General features: G+C 45.9%; 1 long non-coding RNA gene across 1 annotated transcript; it reads right to left on the bottom strand.

Moving 5' to 3' along the window:
• Window positions 1–415: 415 nt before the first annotated feature.
• Window positions 416–3437, bottom strand: LOC120505660. Its single transcript, XR_005628267.1, has 4 exons — window positions 3138–3437; window positions 1976–2120; window positions 1639–1704; window positions 416–653 (listed from the first exon to the last, which is right to left on the bottom strand). It is a non-coding gene; the product is annotated as an uncharacterized LOC120505660 (long non-coding RNA).
• Window positions 3438–11399: the final 7962 nt, after the last annotated feature.

Genomic DNA, 11399 nt, shown 5'->3' with positions numbered 1-11399 from the left:
AGCCCTGGGTGATCCCTGTCGTGCTGTGTCCTTCCTTTTGGGTTCTTCACTGCTTTTCAGGATCCCAAAAGCCCTCGGTGATCCCTGTTCTGCTGATCCCAAAAAGCCCTGGGTGATCCCTGTCCCACTGCCTCCATCCCTTTGGGCTCATTGCTGTTTTTCAGTATCCCAAAAAGCCCTGGGTGATCCCTGTCCTACCGTGTCCATCCTTTTGTGTTCTTCTCTGCTTTTCAGGATCCCAAAAAGCCCTGGCTGATCCCTGTCCCGCTGCTCCCACCCCTTTGGGTTCCCTGTTTTTACCAAACGCCTCCCTGGGCGGATCCGTCCGTGCCAGAGAGAGGAAGCGCCGGGGATGATGCAAATGGGTTTTGTCAAAATATTTTTGGAGGGAATAAAAATAGCTCCAGGAGCCAAATCTATTTCTGTTCCTGGGAAGGAGAGGGCTTGTTGGGGCTGTTTGCTCCAGGTGCTGCTGGAGCAGGAAGGGCTGGGTTAGCCTCGGGTTTGGATGGGAATCCGCTGGTTTCCCACACGGCGGTGCCTGGAAGAGGAGGTCGGTGTCTCCCTGCTCTCCTGGCTCCTGGATGCTCCTGTCCAGCCTCATTCCTCCATCCCAGCAGGAAACTCAGCCTGGCTCCCATTCAGATCCGCTCCTGGAGGGATAATGGGAACACATCCACCCTGATGGGGCTGATCCCGCAGAGAGAGGGGTATTCCTGCAGCCCTGGGGCTGGGGATGCCCTTCCCGCTCCAGCCCAGAGCCTGGAGCCTCCCTGGAGAAGCCCTGGAGCTGTGGATAAAAAAGGGATTTTGGTGGGGATTTTTAAACTGTTTTTCATTGGGTTTTCCCAATATTTTGTGGGTTGTGTTTTCCCAGGACAGGCAGTGGGATATTGTCCCTCGGGGATGTCAGGAGCATTCCTGGCTCCTGCATGTCCACCTTGGTGACCATTACCTGTCCAGGTAAATTCCATCAGTGCTGTCTACAGGGACTGATCCTGGGGGAGTTGAAGCTCTGGGATGGAATCCCCAGCTCTGAGATGGAATTCCCAGTTCCATGATGGAATTCCCCTATCTGTGATGGAATCCCCAGCTCTGGGATGGAATTCCAAGCTCTGGGATGGAATCCCCAGCTCTGGGATGGAATTCCCATCTCTGGGATGGAATTCCCAGCTCCGTGATGGAATTCCCAGCTCCGTGATGGAATTCCCAGCTCCGTGATGGAATTCCCAGCTCCGTGATGGAATTCCCAGCTCTGGGATGGAATTTCCAGCTCCATGATGGAATTCCCAGTTCCATGATGGAATTCCCATCTCTGGGATGGAATTCCCAGCTCCGTGATGGAATTCCCAGCTCTGGGATGGAATCCCCAGCTCTGGCACATCTAGGCTGGAGGCTGGAATGTCCCTTTGGGAGAGCTGCACATGGAGCTCCCTGGAGAAATGATGGGCAATGGCTTGGTCAGAGGTTTGGGGTGACTTTTATCCCGATTTTTGCTGACCCTTGGGATGGGTTTTGCCCATGGCAGAGCCAAGGGCAAGGACAATCTTTGAGTTTGGGGAGCTCCCAGCAGATTGAGCTGGAATTCCAAGGATCAGTAATTCCAGGGGCAGAGGGAGGTGATGATTTTAAATTTACCTGCTCCGGAATTGTCCAACCAAAGCTTGACCCTTTCTCTCCCAAAATCTTAACGACTTCCTTTTCCTGGAAAAAAAAATTAGCTTTGAATTTTAGGATTTTTCCACCTCTAAAATGGTTTCTCCTCCATCCTTCCCCCCTTCCTTGCATTTTTCCTGTTACTCCTTTGTTTTTTATTTTCCTTGTCTTGTCTGAGTGTGGGGAAAAATAATTCCAAGCAGAAATCAAGAACCTGGAAAACTCTGAACATTTTCATTTGGTTCCTTGTTGAAAATGAGAAGAATTCTTTTGTTTGAAGGGCTGCCAGGGTGGGATTCCCACCCAGACCCACCCTGACCTGTTGGAGATGCCTTGGATTAGGTGGTGACCACTCCAGCCTTGTCCAGGGCCACTTTCCAGGAGGCAGAAAGGAGCAGGGATGGTAAATGGAGAAGGGAAGATTTCATTGCTCATTTTTCCGTGGTATTTTCCTGCCTGGCGCCCTGGATGAGCAGAGAAGCTGTTGGCCCATCTGTTTCCAGCACCATTAAAGGCCTCTGACTGCATGTGGCCCTCAGAAATAAAATAAAAATAAGACCCTGTGCTCTGAAAATGTCAGAGGCTCTTTGATCCTGGCCGCCCCCCAGCTGGGCCCACATCCTCCCAAGGCTGAGCAGGAGGAGAGGGTTCCCACCACCCTGCCCCGTTTTTCGGGAAAAGAAGGAAGTGCAGCGCTTGGGGTTGGTGACCTCTGAGTGCTGCTCCCCTGGAATTCTCCATCCCCTTTCCTGCAGCTGCCCACACCGGGCTGGGGCGCAGGAGGGAAGGGGTTAAAGGCGGTTTTAGGGGGGCTGGGAGCAGGGAAGGGGCTTTGGGGGCAGAGCTGGGCCAGCAGGATGCAATTAATGACCCCGAGATTGCTCCAAGATGGGCTGGCAGCTCCTCAGCCCTGCGAGCCCTGCAGCTCCATCCTGCTGGCAGCCCCTGGGGGCTCAGCTTCTTCGGGGTGCACTGCAAAGATCCAGCACCAGTCTGGCACCAGTGCACCCCCCTGGAGGGAATTTGGGTGGAATTGAAGCCTTTGGGGGTCTTTGAGGCGCACTGCAAAAACCCAGCATCAGTTTGACACCAGTGCACCTCCGTGGAGGGAATTTGTGTGGAATTAAAGCCTTTGGGGATCTTTCATGCACTGCAAAAATCCAGCACCAGTGCACCTCCGTGGAGGGAATTTGTGTGGAATTAAAGCCTTTGGGAAGCTTTGGGATGCACTGCAAGAATCCAGCACCAGTCTGGCACCAGTGCACCTCTGTGGAGGGAGCTGGGACATCTTGGCTGGAGGCTGGAATGTCCCACTGGGAGAGCTGCACATGGAGCTCCCTGGAGAAATGATGGGCAATGGCTTGGCCAGAGGTTTGGGGGGACTTTTTGGGAAGGTCCCTCCTCCTCCAGCCACTCAGACCTTAGAAATCCAGCCCTGGCCACCCATTGTGTCACCTTCCCTCTGTCCTCCTCCTCCTCACCCCATTCCTGCAGGAATTTTAGGAGCATTTTATTGCTGGGCAAATCTTTGTTCTCTTTTCTTGCCAGGGAAGTGATTTTGAAGGAGGGCAAAAAACCCCAGTGGATTTTGGGGTGGATCACTGTGAGGACAGATAGGAACAGGACAAATTCCCAATCTGCCCCTGTTCCCCGCACAGGAACAGCACAAATTCCCAATCCAGCACAAATTCCCAATCTGTCTCTGCTCCCTGCACAGGAACAGCATAAATTCCTAATCCAGCACAAATTCCTAATCCAGCACAAATTCCCAAATCCAGCCCTTTTCCCTGCACTGGAACAGCACAAATTCCCAATCTGTCTTTGCTCCCTGCACAGGAACAGCACAAATTCCCAATCCAGCACAAATTCCCAAATACAGCACAAATTCCCAATCCAGCACAAATTCCCAAATACAGCCCTGCTCCCTGCACTGGAACAGCACAAATTCTCAATCCAGCACAAATTCCCAATCTGTCTCTGCTCCCTGCACAGGAACAGCATAAATTCCTAATCCAGCACAAATTCCTAATCCAGCACAAATTCCCAAATCCAGCCCTTTTCCCTGCACTGGAACAGCACAAATTCTCAATCCAGCACAAATTCCCAAACCCAGCACAAATTCCCGATCCAGCACAAATTCCCAATCCAGCCCCACTCCCTGCACAGGGACAGCACAAATTCCCAATGTGCTCCAGTTCCCTGCAGAGAACAGCACAAATTCCCAATCCAGCCCTGCTCCCTGCACTGGAACAGCACAAATTCTCAATCCAGCACAAATTCCCAAATCCAGCACAAATTCCCAATCCAGCCCTGCTCCCTGCACTGGAACAGCACAAATTCCCAATCCAGCACAAATTCCCAATGTGCTCCAGTTCCCTGCAGAGAACAGCACAAATTCCCAATCCAGCACAAATTCCCAATCTATCACAAACTCCCAATCAGCACAAACTCCCAGTCCAGCACAATTTCCCAAATCCAGCACAATTTCCCAAATTCCCAATGTGCTCCAGTTCCCTGCAGAGAACAGCACAATTTCCCAATCAGCACAAACTCCCAATCCAGCACAAATTCCCAATCTATCACAAACTCCCAATCCAGCACAAATTCCCAGTCCAGCACAATTTCCCAAATCCAGCACAAATTCCCAATCAGCACAAACTCCCAATCAGCACAAACTCCCAGTCCAGCACAAACTCCCAATCCAGCACAAACTCCCAATCTAGCACAAACTCCCAATCTATCACAAATTCCCAATCCAGCACAAATTCCCAGTCCAGCACAAATTCCCAATCAGCACAATTTCCCAAATCCAGCACAATTTCCCAATCCAGCACAAACTCCCAGTCCAGCACAAAGTCCCGGTGCAGCCCTGCTCCCTGGATGGGGCTGCTCAGTCCCCAGCTGCCGGAGGTGACACAGCAAGCAGTGCAAAACGCGCTCGGTTTCCCCGGAGATGTGCTCAGGGTAGGGCATTATTATTTTTTTTTTGGCTCCCCAGCAGCTGTTGAGCAATCCCTGGTCCTCCCAAAACAAACAGGGAGCAGCTCTGGTGGCCAAATGTTGCAGGCTCTGCTGGAGTGAGTGTCAGCGCAGCGCCCGGGGCTCCGCAGCATATTATATTATATTATATTATATATCACAATGTATAATATATAATATATTCTATCGAATATAGAATATATATTATAATTATTAATATTATTTATTATATACAATAATATATGATATAATATATAACATATTATTATATATTATACATTTGATATTGTACATATATTTATATGTACAATAAAAATATATAATATATGATAATATGTTTATTATAGTATATTATTAATTAATAAAGTCATATTATAATGATATAATATATTAAATACTATATAATATTATTATAATATGACTTTATTAATTAAGAATAGTCTTAAAGAAAGCCAAATGTTGCAGGCTCTGCTGGAGTGAGTGTCAGCACAGCGCCCGGGGCTCCACAGCTGCGCTTCCTCCCCCTCCTCCTCCTCCTCTTCCTCCTTCTGCTGGGGACATCGGGAGCCGAGCACGGACAGGGGACTCCGGGCTGGAATCCCAAAGGATGGTGCTGGAGGATGAAGATGTTGGATTTCTTTAATATAAAAGAAAATATATTTAATATTAAATTCAGGAAATTAAATTAATTATTAAATTTAAAATATAAAGTTGTTTCTATTATATTACATTATATTATATTACATTACATTATATTATATTATATTATATTATATTATATTATATTATATTATATTATATTATATTATATTATATTATATTATATATCACAATGTATAATATATAATATATTCTATCGAATATAGAATATATATTATAATTATTAATATTATTTATTATATACAATAATATATGATATAATATATAACATATTATTATATATTATACATTTGATATTGTACATATATTTATATGTACAATAAAAATATATAATATATGATAATATGTTTATTATAGTATATTATTAATTAATAAAGTCATATTATAATGATATAATATATTAAATACTATATAATATTATTATAATATGACTTTATTAATTAAGAATAGTCTTAAAGAAATAATATTAATTAAATTAATTAATATTAAATTAAAGAAATAATATTTTATATTACATGTTCTTGAATGTGAAAGATTCAGGGGGTTTATCCCATAAGTGAAGGTTGGTTTTTATTCCCAGGGGTGGCTCCTGGGGTTTGGGGTTTGTGACTGATCTGCACCCCAAACCCTGGGCCCAGCTCATCAAAGCGCCTCCCAGGTGAAAATTACCCCAAAACTGAACATTTGGTCAGCAGGGCTGGAGAATTGGACATTCCCAGTTTAAAATGTCCCCAAAATTGAACATTTGTTCAGCAGGGCTGGAGAATTGGACATTCCCAGGTGGAAAAGTCCCCAAAATTGGACATTTATTCAGCAGGGCTCGAGAATTGGACATTCCCAGTTTAAAATGTCCCCAAAATTGGACATTTGGTCAGCAGGGCTGGAGAATTGGACATTCCCAGTTTAAAATGTCCCCAAAATTGGACATTTGTTCAGCAGGGCTGGGGCTCTGCTCTCCTTTCCCTGCTCCCTCCGCCCAGGGCAGGCACCGATTTGCTCCCTGCCTTTGCCTTTCTGTGCAAACCCAGAAAATTGGGTGCTAAAAGCAATTTTTTGCTGCTCAGGGCTGCTGGGAGCGTTTTGCAGAGGTGCAAAGTGCTGGACTGCAGTGTTTGCAAACAGCTTCTGCTTTTCAGGGACAAGAACACCAAAAAATAATAAAGGAATAAACGCAGAAGCCCCAGGGAGAAGCTGGAGCCCGGCCAGGACGTGGGGCTGGGGCTTTTAACCCTTTCAGAGCTGCTTTACCCTGCCCGGGGCAGGGGGATCCTGGCTGGAGATGCTGCAGGTGCAAAGCTGGGAGGGGAATGTCACACCAGAGGTTTATCCAGGGCTCTGTTATTAATCCAAATATTTACTGGGCTTTTCCTTCATTTTAAAGCTGCTCTGGCTGTTCCTTGGGTTTGTCAAAGTCCGGGTGTGGGATCGTGGCTGGAGCTGCTGCAGGTGCAAAGCTTTAAGGAGAAGATCAAGAATTTATTCAGGATTATCCTATTAATCCTAATATTTAATATTTTTTCCTTCATTTTTTCTTTATTTTCCTTTTTTAAAACTGATTTTAAAACTCATTTTGACTACTTCTTGAGTTCCTAAAATTCCAGATTTTTGTTGTGGGCACCAAATGAGGAGAAGCCCCTGAACCCCATAATTTTTAGGCTGGAACAGGTTTTTTTTTGAAACTCAACGTGAGGCTTGCATAAAGCTCTTAAAATTAGTGCTGCCTTTCAAGCCCAAGGGCCGGAATAAGGTTTACAAGCCATAAAAGCCTCTTATCAAAGTTGATTTCCTCCAACGCACCTTTCATCTTTTATAGTATTTGCTTTTCAAATCCTTGAACTTAAAAGGATTAAACAGGTTAAAAGAAAAAAAAAAAAAAAAGGGGAGGGGGGAGAGAAAACAAACAGGAGGGAAGATGGATTGAGTCTGGATTAGGGGAGGCCCGGATGAAATATGAATTAGGAGAAAGTCTAAACAAAGAGTTGTCATTTTTTCTGAGCTGCTGAACATTAACTGCAGGCCCAGCTTTAGGGAATATTTGATTTCTCCGGGTTATTTTTTCACTTTGCAGAAGGAGCGGAGCAGGGAGCAGCCGAGCAGGGCCAGATTGGGAATTTGTGCTGATCCTTTGTGTCCTCACAGTGATCCACCCCAAAATCAACTGATTTTTTTTTTTCTTTTTTTTGCCCTGCTGCAAAATCACTTCCCTGGCAAGAAAGGAGAATAAAGATTTACCCAGCAAAAAAAAAAGCTCCTATTCTTTTTTTTGCCCTGCTGCAAAATCACTTCCCTGGCAAGAAAGGAGAATAAAGATTTACCCAGCAAAAAAAAGCTCCTAAAATTCCAGGAGCTGGGAGAGGGATCAGCGATCTCCCCTCCTCTCAGGGAACTGGAAAAGCAGCTTGGAGGGATTGTGGGGACTTTTCCAGGACTTCCCTGGACACAGCAGGGTCTGGGACAGAACCTGGGCTGGTTCTGGCTCTGCTCCCTCCCTACAAGTTTGGGGCTGAAAAAGATTTTGGGGCTGGGAAAAGACTTTGGGACTGATAAAAGGTTTTGGGGCTGAGAAAAGGTTTTGGGGCTGAGAAAATATTTTGGGGTTGATAAAGGTTTTGGGGCTGAGAAAATATTCTGGAGCTGATAAAAGATTTTGGGGCTCATAAAAGATTTTGGGGCTCATAAAAGATTCTGAGGATGATTAAATATTTTGGGGCTGAGAAAAGGTCTTGGGGCTGATAAAAGTTTTGGGGCTGATAGAATATTTTGGAGCTGATAAAAGATTCTGGAGCTGATGAAAAATGCTGGGGCTGATAAAATATTCTGGGGCTGATAAAAGATTCTGGAGCTGATAAAAGATTTTGGGGCTGATAAAAGTTTTTAGGGATGATAAAAGACTTTGGGGCCGATAAAAGATTCTGGTGCTGATAAAAGATTTTGGGGCCGATAAAATATTTTGGTGCTGATAAAAATATTCTGGAGCTGATGAAAAATGCTGGGGCTGATAAAAGATTCTGGAGCTGATAAAAGATTTTGGGGCTGATAAAAGTTTTTAGGGATGATAAAAGACTTTGGGGCCGATAAAAGATTCTGGTGCTGATAAAAGATTTTGGGGCCGATAAAATATTTTGGTGCTGATAAAAATATTCTGGAGCTGATGAAAAATGTTGGGGCTGATAAAATATTCCAGAGCTGATAAAAGGTTTTGGGGCTGAGGAAAAGTTTTGGGGCTGAGGAAAGGTTTTGGGGCTGATAGAGTGTGGAGGACTGTGGACAGCTGGCTAGCTGACAAAGGTCACACTGCAATAGAACATTTTGGAGCTGATAAAATATTCTGGGGCTGATAAAAGATTCTGCAGCTGATAAAAGATTTTGGGGCATGATAAAAGGTTTTGGGGCTGATAAAAGAGTTCTAAACTTCCTCCCATGGAACAAAATCCTCTGTCTGGAGGCTCTGAAACTCTTTGCAGAAGTGAGGCTGCAAACCCCACTGCCAGGGAATGGGACTTTGCCCTTTGGGAAGGTAAATCCCTTCTGGAAACGGGGCTTGGGAATTTCTTAGAGCCATAAATCCACCTTTATTCTCCCTTTCTGAGCTGATCTTTGGCTCTGCCCCGTGCTGAATGTGCTGCTCTCAGTGGGGTCAGGGAATCTGGGAGTTTTCCCCTGGCTCTGCTGGAATTATTTGAAAATCAGCTCCTATTTCATAGCTTTTCTGGGGAAAATGGTTCTTCTCAGTGCCTTTTACACAAACTGCTCCCATCTCATGTCTGAGGAGCCGGGAAAAGCAGAAGGGAAAGGGAAAATTCCAGAAGAGGGGCTCAGACCCAGCCCAGCTCCTCCAGTGAGGTGTCCTGGGCCAGCTCTCCCTTCTTCCCCCAACCCAGAGCCAGCAGAAGCCCCTCGGAGGTGCTGATTTGGGAGCAGGAAAAGCTTTTGGAGCCTTTGGGTGCTGGGAGGCTTTAGGGAGGGCAGAACCCACCTGGGCTCTGCCTCCTGTCCCGTGGGCTTGGTGGGAAATCATCCCGAGGCTGCCTGGGCTGGGGCTTTCAATGATTTTATTGAGTTAAAAGCATTCCATGGAAGGAATCATTCCCTTTAATTTATATTTATTGAGTTAAAATTATTCCATGGAATGAATCCTTCCCTGAAAATCTGAGCCTGAGTTGCTCCAAATTATTGGGGTTTGAAGTGGGAGGGGAGGATGAAAATCTGAGCCTGTTTTACTCCAAATTACTGGATTGAGATGGCGAGAGGATGAAAATCTAAACCTGGCTTGCTCCAAATCATAGGAGTTTTGGGGAAGATGAAGATTAAAATTTGAGCTTGACTTGCTCCAAATTATTGGAGTTTTGGGGAAAATGAAGATTAAAATTTGAGCTTGATTTGCTCCAAACGATAGGAGTTTTGGGGAAGATGAGGATGAAAATCTGAGCCTGATTTGCTCCAAATTATTGAAATTCTGGGGTGGGAGAGGAAGATGAAAAATTGAACCTGGTTTGCTCCAAATTATTGGAGTTTTGGGGAAGATGAGGATTAAAATTTGATCTGGATTTTCTCCAAATTAATGGAGTTTGAGGATGGAGAGGAGAGTGAAAATCTCAGCCTGATTTTCTCCAAATTATTGAAGTTTTGGGGTGGTAGAGGAGGATGAAAATGTGAGCGTGGTTTTCCTCAAATTATTGGAGTTTTGGGGAAGATGAGGATTAAAATCTGAGCTTGATTTGCTCCAAATTATTGGAGTTTTGAGGAAGATGAGGATTAAAATCTGAATTTAATTTGCTCCAAATCATTCCCTGGCGCAGGTTATTCCATGGCTGCCCCATCCCTGGAGCTGCCCAAGGCCAGCTTGGAGCACCCCTGAGCTGTGGGGTGGGATGGGATGAGCTTTCAGCTCCTTTCCAACCCAAACCATCCCAAGATTCCACCCCACAAAAAGATGGAGCCCGTGGCCGGAGGGACGCAGGGCTGTCAGGGGAGCTCAGCACCCATTAATTAATTAATTAAAATCTCCGAGCCGGGTTTGCCTTGGCTAAAACCAGTGTGAGAAACTTGCTGGCGGCGTTCCTGCGTCGTCGGGGCTGAAGTGTTGTCATCCGAGGCTGCTTTGCATGACAATGCCCGCGCCTCTAATTATGCACCAGGATGCTAATGAGCCCGGAGCGGGCCGCAGCTCCATGGGAAAAGGCTCTGTTTGGCCCGGGAGGGGGGACAGGGGGAAGGAAAATCCACCCAAACAAAATAAACCATGACAGTTCGGGCAGGGAGGAGGAACGGGGGCGAGCAAAGGGGCGGGAGGGGCTCGCGAAGGAGAGGATGGAGCTGGGAAGGTTCAGGTTTGGATTTTTTGGGGTGGTTTCTCAGGGATAAGGTGATCAAAATCAGCTCTTCGGGGCTGATAGATGGAAAAAAAATGGTGTAAAATGGGTTTGCAGGCGTCAGGGGAATTGTTTGTGCAGCGCAGGAGGGGCTGAAATGGGGGAAACTGAGGCACGGAGGAGCTCAGCTGTGCCTGGATGCCAGAAGTGGGCATGGAAGGGATCCAGCCTTGCTTTTCCCGAATTCCCAGCACCTCCATCATTCCACTGCCTTCCTCTATTACCCTGGCGTTGCTGCACGGAGCAATCCCTGTTTTGTCACCAAAATAAATGGAAATGAAGGGGTTTGCCCACTGCTCTTCCCAAGGGCTTCTGAATTCTTTTCCAGGATTCTTTTCTCGATTTTCCAAAATAAAAGGTTTTGCCCACTGCTCTTCCCAAGGGCTTCTGGATTCTTTTGCAGGATTATTTTCTGGATTTTCCAGAAGGAAGGGTTTTCACTGCTCTTCCCAAGGGTCTCCAGATTATTTTCTGGATTTTCCAGAATGAAGAGTTTTGCCCACTGCTCTTCCCGAGGGTTTCTGAATTCTTTTGCAGGACTATTTTCTCGATTTTTCAGAATGAAGGGTTTTGCCCACTGCTCTTCCCAAGGGTCTCCAGATTATTTTCCAGGATTCCCCATTGCTTTCCCTTCCTGTGTTTGCCATTTTACAAAGGTTGGGGTAAAGGAGGGGAAGGCAGCATCCTCCACTGTGTCCTCCCAAGTCTCCTGGGAATTATTTTCCCTCTTCC

The sequence above is a fragment of the Passer montanus genome, unplaced genomic scaffold, assembly GCF_014805655.1.
Source record: "Passer montanus isolate IOZ18808 unplaced genomic scaffold, ASM1480565v1 scaffold35, whole genome shotgun sequence".
In the NCBI taxonomy this organism is placed as follows: Eukaryota; Metazoa; Chordata; class Aves; order Passeriformes; family Passeridae; genus Passer; species Passer montanus.
This window is presented reverse-complemented; position numbering and strand designations above follow the sequence as displayed.